Consider the following 22,333-nt stretch of genomic DNA (forward strand, 5'->3'; position numbering starts at 1 on the left):
CCCATGCGCACAGCCCTCTTGCCCGACTTACCTGCAAAACAAAGAAACGATGCGATTAGTGAAAAATCGTTTGGGAAACGACAGATAAAGGGAGATTAAAGCACAAGCGGTCGCGAGCTGCTTTAATGAAGACGACTTAATGATTGCGCGCGGATCGTCGTCATCGTCGACGACAATTTCGCCGCGGGACGCGGAAATATTACGCGCCGAGCATACCGATACTTTTCGCGACGTTATCTCAGCGACGACGACCGGCGCAACGCCGTTCACCGTTCCCGTGCGGCGTAAAACGATCGGAAAATAAAAGGAAACGAAAAGAAACGTCCCGGGACGCGGAGAAGGCAATCCGGGTAATAAATACGATCCAATACGACGAGCGCTAAAGCCCTTGGTGCGGCTGTTAGGCGACTACCATCTCTATCGAGTAATCATACGTGCGTTAGCATTCTCCATGCTTTCCAAGTTATCGTAGCTTAGAGAACATCGTACGCAGTAAATTCCGTCTCGGTGTACCCGCGCAAAAAACCTTGGCAGTTTCCGCTATACGTATGCAAAATATTATTTCCCGTTACTCGAATTGTTTTTCAATTTAGATATCTACTTTGTCTCTATTTATGCAGCGCCTTCGATGTTTGATCATCTCTCGTGCGGGTCGGCGTAGGAAGACAGGCCAAGTTTTTCGCGCACGCGCAGTGAAAATGGTTTGTTAAGGGGGCGCTGGAGTAGTTCTACGCTTGTTGCACCTTTTGCTCCTAGAAATTCGAAATTCGGCGCCAAAGTCTCGGCGGGAGGGAGAATTGATCAGATTTACAACATTAATTATGTTTACATATCCTTATAAAAATATATCATTCATTAGTTCCTTAAATTCAAAAATTTTCATATGCACGAACAGCCCGATATGGTTAACACATGTCTAATTAGGATTGGCACAGCCCCAATAAATAGCAATATTTGGGACAGTTGTATCTGTGATAAACACAAATTTGAAGGAATAAATGACTAAGAGCCGTGACAGGGTGTTAGTATCTAAAAATTTATATTCTAAATTTATTGCGAAAAGATATCACCTCAGCCCAGGGTTTGAACCTGGACCTTCCTCTCGCGGGCGTCTCAACCAGTTCGACCACCGAGGCATATGGCAATATTCATCGCAATAAACTGTCCAATGTTGATTCCCGAATGCCACCTATCGTGACAGTATTCGAAAACGAGGACTGCGCGCCGACTTAAATCGTCGCTCTTAAAACACAGTACAATCATCCCTACAATTTTAATTTTAGTTATTTTTGCCTCAGCCGGTCTTTCCATGTGATCTTTATGTACGTGCGATAAACGGTACATCTTTGTTCTTGCATTAGGTATTTTACTGTTACTGTATTCACCGCGCAAATCCGTGCGAAAAACCCGACCCGTCTCCTAACACTGGTGCAAATCTCCTGGACGGTCTCTCCGAGAGGGACAAAATTCACACATCACTTGAATTCGGCGTGCGGTTCTGAAAATCTGGCGGAGCGCAAGCCGCGAGTCCTGTACGGTGTACAACCGCAAAATCAATTTCCCCGTGAGTGGCGCGAGGAACGAGAGGGGCGGGAGGTGATCATCGGGAAGGAGGGAGGAGAGGGAGCGGTAGGGCCCGCGGGCGCAGGAGGTCCCGTTTCGCTGCCACGGGATTCGAATACGCGGCGAATTAAACCGGCGGGCAATCAAACTTTTCAATATCCCTGCTCATGTCGCATATACGCCATAAAACGCCCGCTGCGCCGCCGACCTGCTCTCCTCCCCGTGTTCCTTTTTTCCCCTGTTCGTTCGCCTGTCTCCTTCTCTCACCCCGTCGTCCTGTCGCCCTGTCACCGAACGCCTCAGCCTGGCGTCGGATGTTTAATATGCGCGCGCCCGCGCGTGTACGTGTGTGCGCGCGGCTTTGTATTCGCATATTCGCGCGAGTCGCTCGGTGAGCGGCTCGGAGGGTTGGAGGACCGCGGAGAAAGGGTCGCGCGCATGCCCTCCTCTGAATTTAATTCAATTTAACATCATCGACGTCCAATGTCGCGCGATTTGACCCCTCGATAATCGCGGCCGGCGACTCCGTCGTGTTACCGGACGGAGATGTTTTCGTTGGGGAGAATTGATGGGAACGGAATAACGCTGGAGGCTAATAGTTACCACCGTACCGACAGCGCGATACGATTACAAACGATATGAAAGCGGGGAACGAGTCGACTTGTTTTATCTCGGCGCGACGCACATTTTTCATTTCGCCTTATTTCTTTTTTTTTCAGATAATTTGTCCGAGGCGATCGTCGAGAGCGAGCGGAGTAAAACTCGGAGCCTGGCCGGGTTAGCTAGCGAGAGCACCAGCAACCAGGAGTAGCGACGACAAAGCCGGAACGTCGGATATCGCAATGTACGAAGCCGTCTATGGAGCGGCTCTAACACGGCTCATTAGCCTACAGCGTCGCTAATGAAAGCTCGTTACCCGGGTGCATGCACACCGGGAAGGAGGGGGTCAGTTCTCGGGTACGACAGGGAGAAGGGGAGGGAGGGGGGGGGTGGGGGAAAGGACACGATCGGGGAAGCCCCCGATGTATTTTGCGCTCGGTGACTTGGTATTTGCAGGCCGCCCCCGCGAGGTACCGTCGCCGGTTAACCACTGACGGCGTGCACGTGTGTGTACACGCTACGTGGCTGCGCGCCACGTTCGATGGTGAAAGATGGAAGGGAAAGAGGGAAGGGAATCTTATCTGGAACCGCGGATCTAAGTTGATTGGGTGTGAGGTACAAGGCACTCTCTCGCGCCCTACGTCGAAGAGCCGAACAAGACCGAGAACGTCGTAACCTTCGACCAGGCCTCCTCCTCTTCGTCTTTTTCTTCCCCCGCCTCTTCTTCTTTTCTTCTTATTCCTCTCCCTCCTGGTATCCTCCTTTCCGCGGTCGGTGCGCCGCGCCGTGCCGCGCCGCGCCGCGCCGCACCGGTCCCGCTCGGCCGTGCCGGTTCAATGCAGAGGATTCGCTTATTGTTTCGTGCACGAGATCCCGTATCTGGTAAATACGAGCGTTCGCCGGACTTGCCAAATGAACTCACGGGATGCTTTACGACGGCGTTATGATGCGATCCGCGCCGAGGGGAGTCGTGGCTCACAACTGGGCCTCTTCCGACACGCGTAACGCGTTTATTCTGTTTGATGTTAATTGGGAAATCAAGTGGTAATTTTGCTACTTCCCGCATCGAGGTATCTCGTGTCGCAAATTTCAATCAATATGGATCAATGTGCAAAAGAATGAAGATATCAGAGGAGAAAGTTCGCTACCACTTTTTACTAAACTAAATTTATTATTAACTACTAAAAATATCTTAAACGTCGCCTTAAACGTCGCCAGCAGTAATTAATAACGTCAGTGTTGCCTTGACCAAATCTGGCATTTTTAACAATACAGAAAATTTATTGCGAAAAATATGACCTCAGCCAGGGTTTGAACCTGGACTTCCCAACACTCCAGGCGGGCGTCTCGCCAATGAATTTATTATTATTTACTGTTATTAATTAAGCCTAAGCTTAGGACACCGTGAGACACGCAAACTTTCCAACACGTTCGTTTACTTGCTACACTATTAGAAAGGTGAGCGGCAGAAGCGCACCGCTCGAAAGGACACCGCCAGCGGTGTAATAGAGCGGAGTGAACTCGTAAAGGCCTCGTGGCCCCCTAACGCGGATTCCCTCGGGATAAAAGGCGCCGATCCGAGTCTGCAGAGGGTGGTCGCGAATGGCTCTTTGCACCTTCGCCGCTTTATAACCGCTAAGTGTACCCAAATCCCATTCCGCGCCATAAAATCCTTTGGAGGCTACGTGATTCTCTCAGCAAAAGGCGGAGTATCCGGGTAGGTTCTACACCGACGATTATGACATTGATCTGTGTATGTATGCTTGCGCGTGTGTGCTGGTATAAGTATACTGGAGCCGTTGATTATATTTCTGTCACGCTTGTCATGTTACTACCATGATTTCAAAAGATCAGGCGACCTGCAAGCTGCGATTTATGTTTGACCAGGCGGCTACTGGTGGCCCGAACCAAAATTTGACGTTGTATCTCGCTGTGTCTAAACGATAATGATTTTTTCATTAATAATCTGTAAGAAATACCCACGGAAAATCCTACACAGACAGAAAAATAAAACGTAGAGCACACGGAAGTCAGGGACGAACGCAGAAACGAAAGAGGGAGATGTCCACAATAATTTAATATAAACGTTAAATGTAGACGAACAGAGAGAGAGAGAGAGAGAGAGAGGGGGGGGAGGAGAGAACATTGTATCGACGAAGAAAACTACGTGAGTCCGCGCTGCAACGCGATATAGCCGAGCCACGGCGTCCGACATTATTAGCCCGGCGGATCGCGCGGCTTCCATGGCGTATCCCGGCTCCTACCGTATTATTACGCGCAAAATGGCTCATTATTATCATTATTATTTTATATTTCCTCCGCAGCTCCGAAACCACCGAAAAGCAAAAAGCCCACGAAATTAATATAAATAAAAGCTCTGGACACAGGACGCGGTACCGGTGCACTCGGCGAGAGATACCCGTGGATGGAAAGAGCGAACGGGGTGGAGGGAGGGGGCAGTCAGCAAGGAGCGAAGGACGGAGAGAGTGAGAGGGAAGACACATATATCGGAAAAGATGGGCCAAGGGAGCGGGAGGGGGGGGGGAGGTAGAACGAACGCCAAAGTTGTTGGCCGCATCGTCGCCAGGTTAGGGATATATAGCTGGCCGGGACGAGGGGAAGAGCTGGGAACGCGACGGCGCGGAGCGGCGGCGAGGAAGCGGGACACCGGGGCGGCCGATATTAACAATAATTATTGGTTCGAGCCTCTCTCCGTCCGTGATCTTTCGAATCTCAAGATCACAAGTGAGATCAATTATGTCCGTCTGATTAGCCCGGGCCCCCTCGGTATACAGACGCGGGTATTATGCAGACGGGGGGCCCCCCTTCGCTCTCGCGCGCACGTGTGTGCGTCCTCACCCTGCCGGCCCTCTCTCGTCCCACCCTTGCGCCGCAACTCCCCTCACCTTCGGTGTCCCAAGGAGTCGTACTTCTGTGGCCGCTCCTTACCACCCTCTCGCCTTACCCTTGTGTTCTCATCCTACCGAATTATGAGTAGCGCGCCCGCGCACGCCCGCATCGTGGTTATTATGTGGAGCACAGCGCTGTTTACCAGGACTGCTGCTGTCGAGAGGGGGGAGGGGGACCCTCTCGATCCTTCAAGTCCGTTCTCCATTTTCGGTGTTGATCGTGGATAAATTCTTTCATAAAAATAAGAAGGCCGATCGTATTATCCGTAACTCCGCCATCAGTCGGGCCACCGACCCGACCAAAGATTGCGCCGTTTTGCCCCGGATATCGCTGGAGCTCTTCTCTTCTTCTTGCCGAGTCTCTCTCTCTCTCTCTCTCGCTCCCCTTCATGTCGCGGCCCTTTCATTCGAAGGGAAGATTTTCACGTATGATGGTATACCGGCGTATATCGACGGGTATTTTTTTATTTCGCCACGCAAAACGCCTACCTACTGCTCATTACGACCGCTGATGAATCGAACCGGGAGAAAGAGAGGGCTCGTCCACGCAACCACCAAGCGAACCAAATGAATACCCCACGGAATACCACTCTTAAATGTCTGGAAGCAGGCAATGCATAATACCCTTTTGGTGTTATAACGACTTGATTACTATGCGGTAGTAGCGAGGGCTCGCGTTGCCGATACTCATTTTTCTTTTCTCGGGACCAAGTCTACGTAAATCTGCGTACAAATGTGATGACGTCCCGTCAGATTCGTGTAAATCAACTCCGTCTTCCGGTCAGGTGAATAACGAAGTTGGCACAAAGTTACTTCCAATGTTATGAAAGGTAAATAGCACAAGATGATATGTATTAGCAAGTAACTGTACAGCAGATTGTACACCAGTGAAATGAGAGAATTATACCCCCTTGTCGTTAATTTACTGAATGCAAAGCGGTAATAGGAGATGCACATGTCACCTGTCACCCCAGCCAGATTTTACTTCGAGTGTTGCAAACTCAGAAGGGATAAACGATGCGATGCGACACCACACGCGGACCGCCAGGATCGTAAATCAATACCGTGTACTTGCTCATAACGAACAATGGGACATGGAGTCCGATTCAGCGATCACGCATCGGCCGCCGCCGCCGACGACGACGACGACGACGACGACGACGACGACAGGTCACTGGCCTACGTGGAACTTTCCGCGGATCAACGAGGACGATCACCTGGCTAGAGCCTGGTCTCGAGCTCCTCTCGGTTGTAGGTGCGTCCGTAGACGAGCACGGCAAGACGGTCATCCGCGAGGTATAGAAAGCGAGAGAGGGAAAGAGGGAGAGAAAGAGGGAGGGGGGAGAGATGCATTCACCTTACCCCCATAAATTTCGCGCGGCGATACTTTACGACGCATAGTACCGCCCTGTGTCATTATCGCGCGTAGGGGAAGCGTGGAGGCCTCTCTTCGGGGATACTCGGAGAGCCTGCGATTTGCCGCGTAGCGTATACGCTATTTTTCTGAGCGGCTCCGCGAGTCGAGATCCCAGGGATACCCAATCCCCGATCTCATCCCGCGGCCAGTTCCGCCAGTTCTAAAAGCTGATTGCGATGGACGTAATAGCAATTTCTACGCTCATTTTAGCCGATTAAAATAAGCGAGAGATTGGCCGGCGAGGATCGCGGAATACGCGAGCGAGCTTTCGTCGCTAATTAGCACGCTGGGCTGCCACTCGGTGCAGATGGGAGATAAAGACAATCGCGTGGCCGACGTGCGAGATTGAAATGTGCGTTCGTCGCGTTGTACAGTCTAGCCTGGGAAAAAAGGAATGCATATCGTGCGTTTAATTTGAGATTAGCGCGAGAAGATAGTATTCGATTAAACGCACACCAAAAGTACACACGCCGTTGCGGTCGGTTACATTTTTATCTGCTCGCGCATAGACATGAACATTAAGGAACCGGCTGGAAAGAAAAAAACACGCGTCGGGTAAATAAGATTTAATTAAGAGCATAAGTGCGGCAAGAATGTGGAGATGCGCGCAACTTCTCACAGTGACTACTGAACGTATCAAACGTAATCGGCGAAAGCCTCGCAATCAAGTTCATCAGCTCGGGCGCACTTCGTTTTTCCCATATAATAATATGGCTATTCGCCGCTCGGGTATGCTAATTCCCGCGATTCCTATGCGATCCGCTCTCGCGCGGGCTCCTCATGACGATACCGTCGTACATTCTCTCGGCGACGTATGAGAAGCGCCGTGAAAACTATCGAAACGTAAGATCGATCGCCGCCGATCGGACGACGGATGTTATCGCGGACCGCGACGCTCTCGCCGTCGCGACAAGCTCCTCTCGGCGCAGCATTTCATTCGCGGATACACGCCACGCATCTTTTTACGAACAACTCATCACCGGATCGGTTTGTCTCATCCCGCGAACAAGAGGGAACGTCGGAGGGAGAAGTGTGTAGCATCGTCTAAAGACCGCAAACAAGTGACTCTATCTCTGAGCTAGCGGGACATATCGGATTACGTGTTCTCGCGCTGCGAGAGCTCCACGGCAGGACAAACAACGAACAGATAGGCAAGGATATAGCAACAGCGAGAAAAAAAGAGAGAGAGAGAGAGAGAGAGAGCAATTTGCTAGCTGAATTACGGAAGACGGAATAATTATAGACTACGAGATCGAGGTCCCCGAGATATCGAATTTCTGCAATGTCTCTCTTGACGCCCGTGATTTTTCTCGCCGTTGAATCCAGTCGTTGTCCTTACAAGGAAACGGGAGATGCAACTGGAGGAAGATAGATGCTAAAGGCGTCGGCCCTGATGAGGAATCCAAGCGCGAACGCACCTCCTCCGAGGTGAGAACGATTAATACCTGCAGCCTTCGCCGCGCCGTTTCTCCTTCGCCCTCTCCCTCTCACCCCCGTCCTTCTTTCGTTTCACTCCGTTTCGCATCTCTCTCCCTTGTAGGGCGAGGTTATCCGCAGAACTTTGCGGGGTTATCCCTTATACCAGCTCCTCTTCGAGTCGGAGAAGATTCGTTGCTCGAGTCGTTCTGACATATTTATCTGACATATTTATCCCTCTTTCCTCTCTGCCTCTATGAGAATTTTCCACCTCGCCGCATCGTTCCTCAACCATCGTGGATCAGCCGCGGTATCACACGACGGTGTGTAACAACATGCCGTGTGTGCGCGCTTGGTGCATACGCGTCACGGGTAAATTCGAGGACGGAGAGGGGGGAGGAGGTGAAGGGAGCGAGGAAGGAAGCGAGAGATAAGGAGGGAGAGGCGCTGCCTTGCGTATATATAACGTAATAGCAATTTAATCAATAAAATAAGAGGATCGCTTTGGCCCGAGCGCGGCCCTCTGAGACTCTGCAATAATTACAACAGAGAATTATGAGCGGCTATACTTGATTGGATCTATACGCGCCTCTCCCGGTTTCTCTCTTCCTTCTCTCGCCGTCTCTCGTCCCAGCTTCCCCGTCGATAGCTCGGGCCTCCTCCCTCCGTGCTCCCTTTCTTTGCGTGCACCGGAATATCTCTTCTCTCCGGCTGCTGCGCGGCAACGAAGGAAGACACTTCTCCCACCAGTGCTCCTGCTCCTCCGCTCCTTTCCTACGAACCGGATCACGGCAGCCTGGGAACGAGAGGACCAGCGTTCTTGGACATCTCTCATGATTGATATTCCGCAGCTTTGGCGAACGGCGGGCACGTGACGGCAGGTACTTAGCAGGTCCCTCGGCTTCGGCTGCGATTGCGAATTTTATCTCGGTGACACGAGAGCGACACGGGGGCCTCGTTCGGCCAGATACCCAGGCGCTGGCGGCGATAACTTTGGCGAACGTAGAAACTCGGCCAATAGTAACTCCCATCTCTTGTCGACGCTCGTGAGAGAGAGAGAGATATCTTTTTTTTTCTTCGGTTCGCCGCTCGTTTCCCATCGGGCGTGTACACAACGTTACGATCATTCACCTGCGAACGGTAGTCCCGGAATAGCCCAGGGAATGCGGCGTACTATGCGGCCGCCCTCGGCAAATTAATGATTCTTCTCCGCGAACGTGGAAGAAGCGGGAAGACCCTCCTCCACGGCGTGCAACATGAGCGGTTTAATCAATATTCAAGTCGCGATTTTGATTATAATTAAACAATAATGACGGAATTATGATTTATTACGAGTAATTACTAGTTGCTGGTTAAATCGGGCTGGTTAGGGATCTCGCACTCCCATTCACGACCCGGCCGCGCGCCTCTCTGCTTTCCCTCCTCCTCCTGCTGCTTCTCCTCCTCCTCCTCCCCCCCCCCGTGCGAGACCTTCGACGATTTCTCGTCTTGGAGAGATAGGATGATCGATGCGCAATGACGGTCGAGGCGGGAATTCGAACCCGGTCGTGATCACCGTTAACTTACTTTATTTTGCGCAAAACAATCCGGCGGATCTAGTGAAATGTTTCGCGACAGTTTGGGGCCAGTTTCGCAAACATCGAGGCGGGAATTCGAACCCGGTCGTGATCACCGTTAACTTACTTTATTTAGCGCAAAACAATCCGGCGGATCTAGTGAAATGTTTCGCGACAGTTTGGGGCCAGTTTCGCAAACATCGGTTAACTGCTAACCGAAGGTTAATTGATTCTCTGCCTCTTCTGAAATAATAAGATAGAAAAGGATAGAGAGTCAACTGAACCCTAGTTAACAGTTAACCGATGTTTGTAAAACTGGCCCTTATACGCGCTTCATCCAACGGTATCAAAACCACGCTGTCCGATAATCGACTCCGCGTTCGCGGTTTTCCGCCCGTCATTGACAAATTAAATACCGCGCCTCCCCCCCCCCCCCGATCGCGCTATCACGCTGGAAAACAATTACTAACTACCACTTGTGCGTCCCACCGAAGGCGCGATTTTTTCGCGCCGAGTTCGCTTCCTCTGGCATCTATGCCGATATAAATCACGCACCCCATTCCTTTATTTTCTACGCCTCGGGTATTAATTACACCTATCGCATTGCTAGTTATCGGACGAGAGTATCTGCGTACCAGGTGCAACTGGAGCGATCTGTATAATAAGCTCTCGAATCAGATGTTAAGGTATACACGGGTAGCCGGCTTGCAGCGCTATCTCTTCATCTTGCAATCCGCGGTGCGGATTTCAACAATTATTATTGCGTGATCAGCGCGCAAATATGGTACACGGTACGATCCTGTGTAGCATTAAACATTTACAATGTTTCTTAACAATCCACCTAAACGCGCTTCACTTGTCGACAAACGCTTCACTTGTAATAAAGTGTATGCATATCGGCGGTGGAAACAGCCTCGCGATTGATATCAGCAGTTAATTTCGATACACAAGCGATGCGCGTACACAGAGAGAATTTTCTCTTAAAATTCATCCTGCAAATCGTGGGATCGTGGGACAACGTGGCATTTTCAAGAACTTTGTGAGAACTTTTCGTAAGTAAAATGCATGATGAAGTTTCCAAAAACTCCCACCAAATTCTTCGAAATGCCGCGTCGTCCCACGATTGCATATAATTTTCGGGGTAAATTTTTCAAAGAAAATTCTCTCCGCGTACACCCTGGGACTGTACGTATACATACATACGCGCAACAACTGTATATCCGTACTTCGTATCGAATCCAATCCGATTGACGGCATTAGAGCGAAGTTTCCCCGCGATTCTCCGTACAATAACATGCCGTTCGGCCACGGGCATTATTAATTATTATATCGTTCCTCAATTAAGGAGCGAGCATCATTCCTATAGACCCGAACGGCCCTTTTCCTGCAATACTTTTTATGCGATAAAGATGCTAAAGTATAGGATCGGCGAGGATAAGCACGAGAGACGATTATAATGATAATGATGATGGTGATGTTTGCGAGCATCATTATAATGAGAGAAAAGGAAGACCAGTCCCGTTGTTCCTGATTGACAAAAGAGAAAAATGACGAAGACAGAGAGAGAGAGAGAGAGAGAGAGAGAGAGAGAGAGAGAGAGAGAGAGAGAGAGAGGGGGGGGAGGTGGGGGGAGACGATGAACGCTTCGATCGACGCAGAGATCGCGGCACGACAAATCGAGGGACAATGAATTCGATATCGATACGCGAGGATCTTTCTCGCGGCGACGTTACTCGCTGGATCGCTTCTCACCGGCTTCGGGATGCCGGGCTAGAGTCCCCGTTTTCGCCGAGGAATCGTTACGGCGAGTCGCAAAGTCGGGGATTATCTCCGCGCAGCAATCCCAACGCGTTGTCGAGCACGTCGTCGACGGGGATAATGCCCGCCACGCGGCACCGAGCAACCGCTAGTTACGGCGCGACCATAACATAGTGGCGACTAACAAACTATTATGTATGATAGCGACGGCGGCGTGAGCTTCATTAGCAGCGACCAATGTAAATCGCCCCGGCCGTCCTGGTAGCGTTAACCGTCGCTTATGAAGCACCGTCTTTGTGCTACGTGGAACTAACTAATTGACTCGTGGTATGCTACCACGAGTTATGTCACTATTTTGCGTCGACCCCGCGAGCGCGCGACGTACGCAAACGCGCGGGGAAACGGAGGGGCGATCGAGGGACGGGGCGGGGAGAGGAACGCGCGGTAATAAAGGCCGGGGTTTCATTAGCAACAACTAATACCGCACACGCTAGTCCAGCGTGGTGTAACCATCGTGGGTTGTGTTACAGCGTGCGTACGACGAGGCGGCCGGCCGCGGCCATTAGGAAACCTCCGCGAGAGAATACTAAGCTTCATTAGTGCCGGCCGGGGCCGGTGCCTCGTCACGAGCGATGTCGCGCGACGTGCCAACGCGGATATGTTAAGTCGATCTCAATTTCGCGTGATTTGCCGGCGCGGCGCGTGTGACTGTCGTGCGGCGATTTCGATCTCGATTCACACGGACGTGCCCTTCGGAGAGCGGCGTCCCCCTCGCCGCAACCGGTAGTCTCGATCTTCATCAACGATGTGCAAAATCACGAGACGGAGCAGAAATCCCGAAACAATCTGCCGTTACCGTCGCGACGAGAGTGAGACTGGTGCCGAGGCGCAGCGGTTCCTCATTAATTAACGTTAACCCCGTTGTAATACGACAGCGTACGTCGCTCTCTGCCGCATACTCGCGTTATCTCATCCCGAGGATCCCGTTACGCCACGGCTGCCACGTACTCGATTCAATGCGTCTTCGTGCGGTAACTACCGATCGCTCGCTCGCGAAATTAATATACATTCTTCCCATCGTCCGCAACTCCTCGGAACTCACGCGTTAACTCGCACGAAACGCGTCGTGAAGCTCATTCTACAATGTACGCAAAACACAAGACGCCTAGCCGCAACGTAAGAAATCGACCAATCGCAGTCAAGTACGAACAGAATGATCGACTGTCATTGGCCGATTCCTTGCGTTGCGGCTAGCATCTTGCGTTTCGCGTCCATTGTAGAATAAGCTTTAAGGCCGAATCAGACCAGCAATTGCTGCCTCGGATTGGATTGGGATTGGCGATTGATGATCGTCCCCGACAATTGCTAGTCCGATTCGGCCTTTACAGTTTGCGCGGAATCGATCTTCATTTCGAACGCGGGAGATTTACCTAGGCAACTTCGCGTCGAAGGATACCGCCGGGCTAATTGTAGTCTTTAGCCGTGGCTCGATGACGGTCGGCAGCTGCCTGAGATGTTCTAAACCACGTGCTAGTTGCCTCGCGAGTTTCGCCTCTCGACTAAAAATAACTGAGACGCGAAAGTAACACCGTAAAGCCTTAATGATGCGATTACACCGATGACTTTTTACCCGGCCCGCACCCGGGAAGTAAGAGCACGAACGGGATGGAGAGGTTCGACACCTTTGAGACGCATAATGCTGCGCAACAACAGTTTACTAACCGCTGACAGTTTATACCCAACTATTATCTGTATTATGTTCCTCTGTGCCCCGAGTCCGTCGTGAGTGTTGGCTAACATAAATCTACTGCGGATCGGCGTGTAGCTCGCGATACTATGTCCGATATGGCATCGCGTTGGCTAATTAACTTACGCTGCGTTGCAGAAAATTACGTGACTATTCACGGCACTCGCCGATCATGTATTCCGAGCAACTATCGGAAATAACGTACTACTATAAGGGGCGCAAGCAAGCAATCAATCCAATAGAATAAATAGTATCGCCGCATGAAATAAATTTTTTGTATGTACGAAAAACAGAGATTAAACATTCCACGATCAAAAATATATGATAATCTTCTTCAGTATTACTGAATTTTTTACCAGATGTAAAAAGGAATCATTCATATTTAATTTCTCGTAATCAATCTCAGATCAAATGTGTACTTACGTTTCGTGACATGATTGACTAAATCTCGTGACACGATTCACCAAACCTCGTGGGATGATCGAGACTTCGTGGCACTTTGTGTAACACCTCAGTGTTAATCACACGCGACAGGAAAGGAAACACGAAATTACGATTTTGCACTCGGTATTCGTTGTAAATTCCGATGGTACGAATTTTAATCAACAGAAATCGTCGATGTATCAATGCAAACTATTGACGAGTAAATATTACAATATAATTAAGCACGGATAAGATTTATTTATATTTAATTCTTCAATTAAACGTATCGCGATGAAACTCGACTCAAAGTTCTGCATTCTGACCAACATTTGTATGTGTGAATCGCGCTAGATATCTGTCTCGCTGGCTAACCGCGAGCATCGATGTCGCGTACGTGTATCAAGAAAGAAGGCGCGGGTATAATCGGTTTATTCGACTCACCGCGTGAATGAATGATCCTGCGTACGGCGTCACCTTGTTTCGCCGAGCGTCGTAGACCGACCTTGCATTCCAAGAACTGTGACGTAGCGTTGTAAACAATTCGGTGAAAAACCGCGCGCCGAGAAATGACGTAGCGCGGACACCTCGGTCGAAAACAATCTATTGTGCCGAATTAGTCGACGAGCTCAGTTCGAACGAGACGGATGTTCCGCGTGTCTTCGCGTCGCTCGTCATAACGCGATCGTTTCCTACGAGAATCTCGATCGTCTCGTACGAGAGTTGATAACATTTATCAATCGCGTTTAAGTAATTACTGTGCTCCGCAAACATATTTCTACGGCGATTTGTTTCTACGCGTATAACATAAAGTTTCCATTTTCGTCGCGTTCGGGAGTGCCGTTTAATAATCGAACTAAAGACTTTTTAAAGCCCATTTGAGGAACAAGTATTCGTTAAATGTCCGTTCCTGTCGATGGCCACACTTCGAAGTGGAGGCGAACTTGACGGAACAGAATACATTCTTTCACATGGGCTTATAAACGGGAGTGTAAAATCGCGCGAACGATCTTTGTGTTTTCGCGAGTGTGTGCCCAGAGGACTATCTGAGTGGAGGAGGAGGCCAGGAGAGGCATCGGGCGCCAGCGGAGCAACTTTACGGTAAGTTTTTGTTATTCAGTGTAAAATTAATATTTTTCCAGCTCACTTTCGAGTCGTTTTATTTCCTAATTCTATAATTTTGAAATAATAATTAGTAAACACGAAATAATTTAAAGTTTTATAAAAGTTTATTCTTGTGAAGATCTTTTGCGGATTAATCATTAAAATATCCAATCGAATAAAGCATTTAATAAGCATAAGTATTGTTCATACTTTATAATATTAATTTCCTTGAACACTTTAATAAATTCTATATTTTTCTGTTACAGAATCAACTTAGCTGACTCCGCTGCTGCGCGTCGGATGGTAAGCCGAAAACTTTTTTATTAAGGCAACGTATCTACACCCTGGTGAAAATAAAAATTGGAGCGTAAATCGAACGTAAGGGGAGAGTGACAGAAGCGTAAACGAAATGTGTAGGAAGCGTAATTTGGAACAGCGAGGCGTAAAAGAAACCTCAAACGTTTCTTTTACGCTTCGCTGTTCCAAATTACGCTTCCTACACATTTCGTTTACGCTTCTGTCGCTCTCCCCTTACATTCGATTTACGCTCCAAATTCTATTTTCACCAGGGCATCTCGTAGATCGTAGATTGTAGATCGTAGTTTGTAGATTAGTATATCTCGTAGATACATTGCCTCAAAATGGATAGAGTACAATTTCATTTCATATTTATTATTATATATTTTATCTATCGAAAGGGAGTAATCGTAATTTTTACTGTGGAGGGTCGGGTGTCCCGTTGCATCACATATTTTCAATTGTAGCCTATCCATTTTGCATTAACAAATTTATGTGTAAAGTAAAACATGACGTGAGACTCTAATATTTTGTCGAGAACGCTGAAACTTTGTATTATTTTTATACGTTATATGAGATTATTGATTAACTAGAATATTCAATTGTCGGTCTATCTATCGTACGGAAAGTTTCTTTTTTCTGAGTCTCACGTCATTTATTCTGTATGTGTATCTCGCACTTTCAAGATGCGTCTCGCATGAATACATGCACAGTTACACGCATCTTCGTATTTTCGCGGTCGGTCTTCGCGAACAGTCTTTCAGCAAATTTTCAACAAGTTATTAATTGTTTAATTTCATTAATATTAAAATTTTTAATTTATCGCGAAATGTAATAAAACTAAATATAACGCGAAGTAAATTTTTTTCCTATATATAATACATACATATATACTTAAATTTCAAATTTGGAGATTGAGTCACGAAGAGACAGTCATTATCGATTCTCGGTTAAATAGCGGAAGTAAAAATATATTTAATGAGTTTTATACAGTACAATTTTTAAATTAATTTTCTTCTTTAATTAACTTCTCGTGGTCGTGCATTTCGATACTATCGACGCTCGCATATAGTTCGAATTGTACGAAATATCTGTCGGTGACAATAATAAACCGACTATGGAAGGAGTTTTCTTCCTTCCTGATCTCTGGTCAAAATGACCAGACTGTATGGCCAGGAGCAACGAAAGGTATGTCCAATCTGGCCCAACGAAAGAAGACTGGATACGACGAGGTGGTCAATATTGGCCACTCTGATGGAATATGTACGTAAGGTGATGTACGAAATAAGTTGGTTTCTTCTTATTTGTCAAAATTCGGGTGGGTTATATTGTTATCTTCTTTACATTTTCTCGTATATGTGCGAGATTAAAAAGACCCCTATTAAATCCTAATCGCGCACGTGTAATCCCAAATCGAACCTCATAAATGCGTCGCGGTTTTAACGAAAGAGTTGTAGGTTTATTAACAAAAAGTTGAAACGCGGGTAGGTAGGGAGCCTGGATAGGACTATACAGCGGAATACGAGTAGGTAGAGATTTGGATAGCTAGGGACAGGGGGACATAAGACGATAATTAAAAGGATAGATAAAATTAAAATAGTCAAAAATCACACTGTAAAGAAAAGAGGACCGCCGATCGAAATCGGCGGGGGTGGTGGAGGGCCTCATATTTTTGCAATGCACTTTCAATGTAAACACAATACCGTGCAATTGATTCGTCTATACCTCTCACTTACAATACAACAATGCCAAAATTTGCGCTAATTATAAAATATTGATATAATGAAGATGGGATCGCTACACGTGGTGAATTTTCTCTTAAATTTCACCCTGAAAATCATGTAATCGTGGGACAACATGGCACTTTAAAGAACTTTATGAGAGGTTTTCGAAATTTTATCATACATTTTACTAATAAAATGTGTACTAAGTACAATTACTAGTAGAATGTACAGTAAATTTTCCAAAAACTCTTATAAAACAACTCTACAGCGAAACACGATATTTTATATACAATGTATTTGACGAGGAAACGACTGCGAGGACACGAAGGAGAAAGGTAGAGGGAAGGACAGGGACAAGAGAAGGTAAAGAGGACGCGAGGAAGGACGGGGGATGAGAAGGGATCGAAATTACCCGATGTGAAATTCTTCGCTACCAATCAGCGCGGAGATAATTAAACGAGGGGAGGGTACACGAACCCGGGAGGGGTACGCAGGAAAAAGGAGGAAGGGCGCGAGATAGGATCGAGGGAGAGGCAGGCGTGGCCCTTTTGGAGAATGATGGAAGCGCCGGTAACCGGCGGTAAGAGAACGATGATGAGCCTGAATAAAATAAGATGGAGGAGGAGGAGGAGGAGGAGAAGGAGGAAAAGGGGATAAGAAGATATCGGGGAGGGCATAGAAAGGAGAAAATGTACAATAGCGCACGATGTTGCGACAAGGGGAGACGAAACTTGTTCCTTTGCTTCTAAAGCGACAACGCGCGAGCAACAGCAATTATGTAAGTGGGTACCACGATCGCTGCTCGCGAGATTCCGCGCGAGAGTATCGCGCGCGATTTAATTTGTTCCCCGGCAGGAACATCTGCGGAACGCTCGACCGTGTCGGCCGTTGGCGTGCCGATATCCCCTTTCTACGCGAATGCGTTTATTAATGAAATGACGGAGCGTAACGAGCAGCGGAAAATTCGCGGGGCGCAGATACGACGGGAATTAATTAAACACGGTATGCGCTTATCAGCCGGCTCATTTGTCACGAAATTAATGAATACGCCTCGTCCTCCGCGAGTCGCTAATTAACGCGCCGCGCGCCGTAGAGAGGTATCTATTCGGCACTAAATTCTCGTAGAGGCGGTTGCGCGTTATTCGACCTCGCCGACGTTGGTATACGATCCGAGTGGAGGATCAAGATTACGTCCTTAGCGGACGTAAGGTCGTGGCGAGAAGGATCGAGGATCGAGCGCGTAGATTCATCCCGTTTCATGTTTCCCTACGTCCCGGGGCCACGAAGAGAAGATCTCGTCATTTCAGCAGGCGGCCTCTGTCTTTTCTCTCCAAACACTGTCTAAAAGCCCAAATATTTGAAGTTATCCTGCCGACTCCTGTAAACACGGCGAATGCCGACCGCACGCCGCTGAGTATTCGCTTTGCGGCGCATCATCGGCAACCACCGGCCCTCGTCCTCGTCCCTCCCCGGGTTTTACTCGATCCAAGCTGCCGCGATCTCTTAGCCGATTTATGCGACTCCGAGGCAAACGCAACGTAAAGCAACGTAACACAACGTAACGCAACACGAAGTGACGCGACGCGAAGCCGATTGACGTCCAAGCGGCATGCGTACGTCTCGATAAATAGCACGGTTTTCTCCGATGTGGATTTAGGCGGCAAACGTGAGCGAACTCGACTGTCGCGGCCGAAAGATCCCCTCGGCATCGTCTCACAAAGACGTTTTTACGGCTTTTATAGTATTTACTCGGTTAACGAGCACCGGCGAAAGAGTTTGTTAATATTAGCACATGGCAAAGTTCGAAGAAAACGAAGAAATCGAGCTATGTGTGATTTGTGTCGGATTATAGGACTGATATAATACAATTATTCATATATTTTTTTACATTTACCATTGACTTTATTCCTTTCCCTTATCTCTAATTTTTATGAGTTTTTGAAATTTTACCACACACTTTACTAGTACAATGTATACCAAGTATAATTGCAAAATGTACGTGTAACAAAATGTAAAAAAAAAAAACACCCATCAATTGTCAAAAAACCAATCATTCTTCGAAATGCCATGCTGTCCCGCGATTACATGATTTTCAGGGTAAATTTTAAGAGAAAATTCTCACCCGTAGTATACATGCACGCGAGATATATCGATCCTCTTTAATTAATGTGGGCGGCAATTTGCGCAATGCGCGACAAGAAGAAAAAAATGACTCGGCTAACTTGTAAATCGGAAATAAAAATTAGGCGTGTCGCGTCCAACAAGAAAGTCCCGGACGATTACCGGTCCCTTGCCACCGCCGCGTTCGAGAGGTAAGGATACGATCCGATACCAATTAAGGATCGCGGCGAACAACAAAAATCGCGACGATGCAGCCGTCAAAAACAAATAACTCGAATTAGAGGAGGTTCAACGGGGAAAGAGACGAATTTTGATGATTTGTATATGTGTGTGTGTGTGTGTGTGGGTGTGTGTGTTGCGTGTTCACACTGAGAACGTACGTGTAGGTCGCACTATACAGCTTTAATCTTAAACTAAATCTTAATGGACCGGGACTGAACCGCGACGAGACGCGGTTTCGTGATTGCGTCTCGACGAGGGGATGCGTCATTTTTTCCTTCGCGCACTCGATAGATCGCTTTTTTTACGAGCGGCCTACGCGCAGCCCGCGTGAGTTCAACAAAGGAACAAAGACAAAATTAGGAAAGGCCGTCTTGAAAGAAGGACCGCCGGGATGCAACGCGACGGCGACGCGCGGACCATCATTGCCGAGGAGTTTAATTAATAGCATTTAGCGTTACTAGAATTGTAGTGTTTAACGCGTCCATCGTAGATTCGGTACGTGCAACGATGACCGTCGCGAGCGCGGCATAAGGCCAGCTTGTAGCGGCCGAGGAGTCTCTTCCCTCGTGGCGCAGCGTCTCTGTCTGCGATCGAGGTAACACCTGGTCGCTAACTGCCTCGGCTGTTTTCACCTTCGCCTTCTCGCGCGCCTACACACCGAACGGTGGTCCCTCGGAGGAGGCGGCGTCTTCTCCTCGGAGCATTCTTCTAATTTACGCTCGCATCGAGGACCCATAAAAGCGGGTATGCGCGGGCCCCGAGATGCCGCGGCGAAACTGAAGGAGGCACGAAAGTGCATCGCTAACGCGGTGGCGGCAATATCCGCAAAAATAAGGAGGATCGCCGGCGATGGCGATCCGCCGCGCAGAAGATCCAACCTGGAGTGAAAAATGGTGAATCGTAAACTCTAGAAACGTAAGACTACGCTCTGGTGGCTTCCCGTTTGAGCCCCTTCGAAGGAGAAAGTCGGCCAAGCCAAAGTAACGTGACGCATGGATTGTATTTCAATCAACATTATTGTTGATAACAGGAGAAAAACAGTATTCGATGGTAATATATATTTCATGTGAAACAAGGATAGTTGGCCGGAAGCTCTGATCGAGTTAATTATCACAGAGAATAAGTCCATCTTTCGTGGGAGCTAAATGGCTCGTTATCATTAGTTTGTCGCAAGGGGTTGAAGGTATAGAGCTGCACCTTATCGCGCATTGTCGTCGTAGTGTGTGAAACTGAGTGTCGCGTGAGAAAGCAGGAAAATAAAGACACGTCGGCATTTTAACGAGGGCGACTGAGCGGCTTAAGGGGAGGTGATTTATCGATATCGTGAAGGTAAGCCAATGTACAACGATTTGTACAAACGGACGCCGGCGTTTTCGAGAGATTTTCGTCGTCGCCGCCGCCGCCGCGGCCGTTCGAGTTTCATTCGTGGTAATCTCAAAGACGACGGGCTCATCCATCGCGACTTGTTTGTCGGTAATTACGTTAAAGCGACGCTTCCTTACTTCGGTGAGTCAATGGCCGTGAGATAAGCGGCACGAAATTGAAATATCCCGGCACTTCGGCCGCCCCCTTATCTCTGGAATTCCACGTTTCACCGTAAGTGAGTCGTTCCATACAACGCCACGGACCGATCTCTCACCTTTCTCTTTTACTTTTCGTTCTACATCCGAATGTGTCCGCTCCTCTATCTGCACCTTCCCCCTAACTCTCGGACCTCGGCGGGACAATAAAGAGAAAAAAGGAAGAACAAGAGACATGTAGGACGATGTCACATGTGCGCGAGCTTCGAGGCTTCTTAAGGGGATGCTGGAGCGATTCTACACCTTTTGCACCTAGAGCTGTCAGTTCATGGAAACATTCATGTAATATACAAATTATGTGGCTTTTGTGTACAGAAAGTGTCACACTAGCGCAGCTTTTCCGTAAAGTTGATTGGCTACACATTTCTCGCAACTAGAACTTGGACACAGTTCTTGGATCGTGGACACATGGCTTATAAATTTTCTGTTTTCTACAGCCAATCAATGTGCTTAAAAAGTTTGTCGCACGACAAATGTAAAATATTGGCCTTAAAATATTTATAAATTATACCACACTTTCTTTCTTTGTGCACGAAAAGTTCAAAAAGTACCAAAAAATCATTAAAATGTACTAGCGTACCACCTGCTATCGCTTGTACTGAGTCTTATACAATTGTACCATCACTGGCAACACCGGGTCGAAGTCTCGATGCCACCGAGTGAGAACCGTAAAAGGGAGAGACGCGGATAGAAACCACGTCTACAAGATCGAGGGATGACGAAGACAATAACTAGTTCAGCGCCGGCCGTAACCATGGGCCATTAGGGTCCATATCGTACAGCTCTTTACGAGCAATTTAAACGGAGGAGGAATCACGCCTGTCGCGTCCGCGACTCTTCTTTGACATTCCACACGTTATGCCCAGCGTCGCCTCAGCGCCCCGAACGTGTTCGCGAAATCTGAAAGCAGCCATAAAAACTCGCGTAAAGATTCGCTGGTGCGCGATGCAAACGAGTATGATGGCTCCCCATCGTAACAAACCCCTCCACTCCCCCTCCCTCGTATCCTTAATCGGTTCGCGGTTCACGCTCGTTTGCGCCAATGCCGGGTGACGTCCGGATTCGGCCGTCCTATCTCGCGGTATCGGGCCCGCTCGTTTTCGACACAGCTTCGTACTCACGGAACCCCGGCTTTGTGCCACCGTACTCCCCTTCGGATTACCCGTTGCCCTGTTTAAAAAAATACACTGGCGAATGCACTGGAAAACAAAGTTTCGCTACCATAGCTAATCATGGTTTGCTAAAGATATTTTGCCGACATATCTACAAAATTTTAAACCACCCCGAGTCGAAATTTTGGTACTATTTTGGCACTTTAAGGATAATTTACACCTACTTAGCTGATCTATACATAGACCAGCAATAACCTACTTTGGTGACATTGTATTTTTTGCTCCTCCTTTGAATTTTTAATTCTAAAAATTTATTTTAGCTCCTACTTAAAAGGACCTACTTTAATGCTAAACTGGCAAAAGTAGACATTTTCGACACTATCGGTTTTAAAGTAGGAGTAAATTTTGTACACGCACCGGCATAAATGCTGTCCCTATCCTTGTGAGGTGCACGCACACAACTAGAGTCCCTGTAGTTGTGTGCGTGCACCTCACAAGGATAGGGACAGCATTTATGCCGGTGCGTGTACCTGCAGTTCGACCTCTTTTACTGTCTTAGGTCCTACTGTATAATAGAATTAAAGGTTCAACATAGGGCAACAATTTCGACTCGGGACAGCAAACGGTTTGCTGTCGCACCTAATGCAATAGGCTCGGTATTAAAATATTATATTTAGCTGTCACAACTAAATATTAGCTGTCCATATTTTACAACTGAAATTTCGCTGCCACATGTAGTTTTTAGCTACGGTATCTACATTTTTCTTTCCGTGTGTGGTACACGTCG

The sequence above is a fragment of the Vollenhovia emeryi genome, unplaced genomic scaffold (genome assembly GCF_000949405.1).
Source record: "Vollenhovia emeryi isolate VEMERY1.0 unplaced genomic scaffold, V.emery_V1.0 DF939133.1, whole genome shotgun sequence".
Taxonomy (NCBI): domain Eukaryota; kingdom Metazoa; phylum Arthropoda; class Insecta; order Hymenoptera; family Formicidae; genus Vollenhovia; species Vollenhovia emeryi.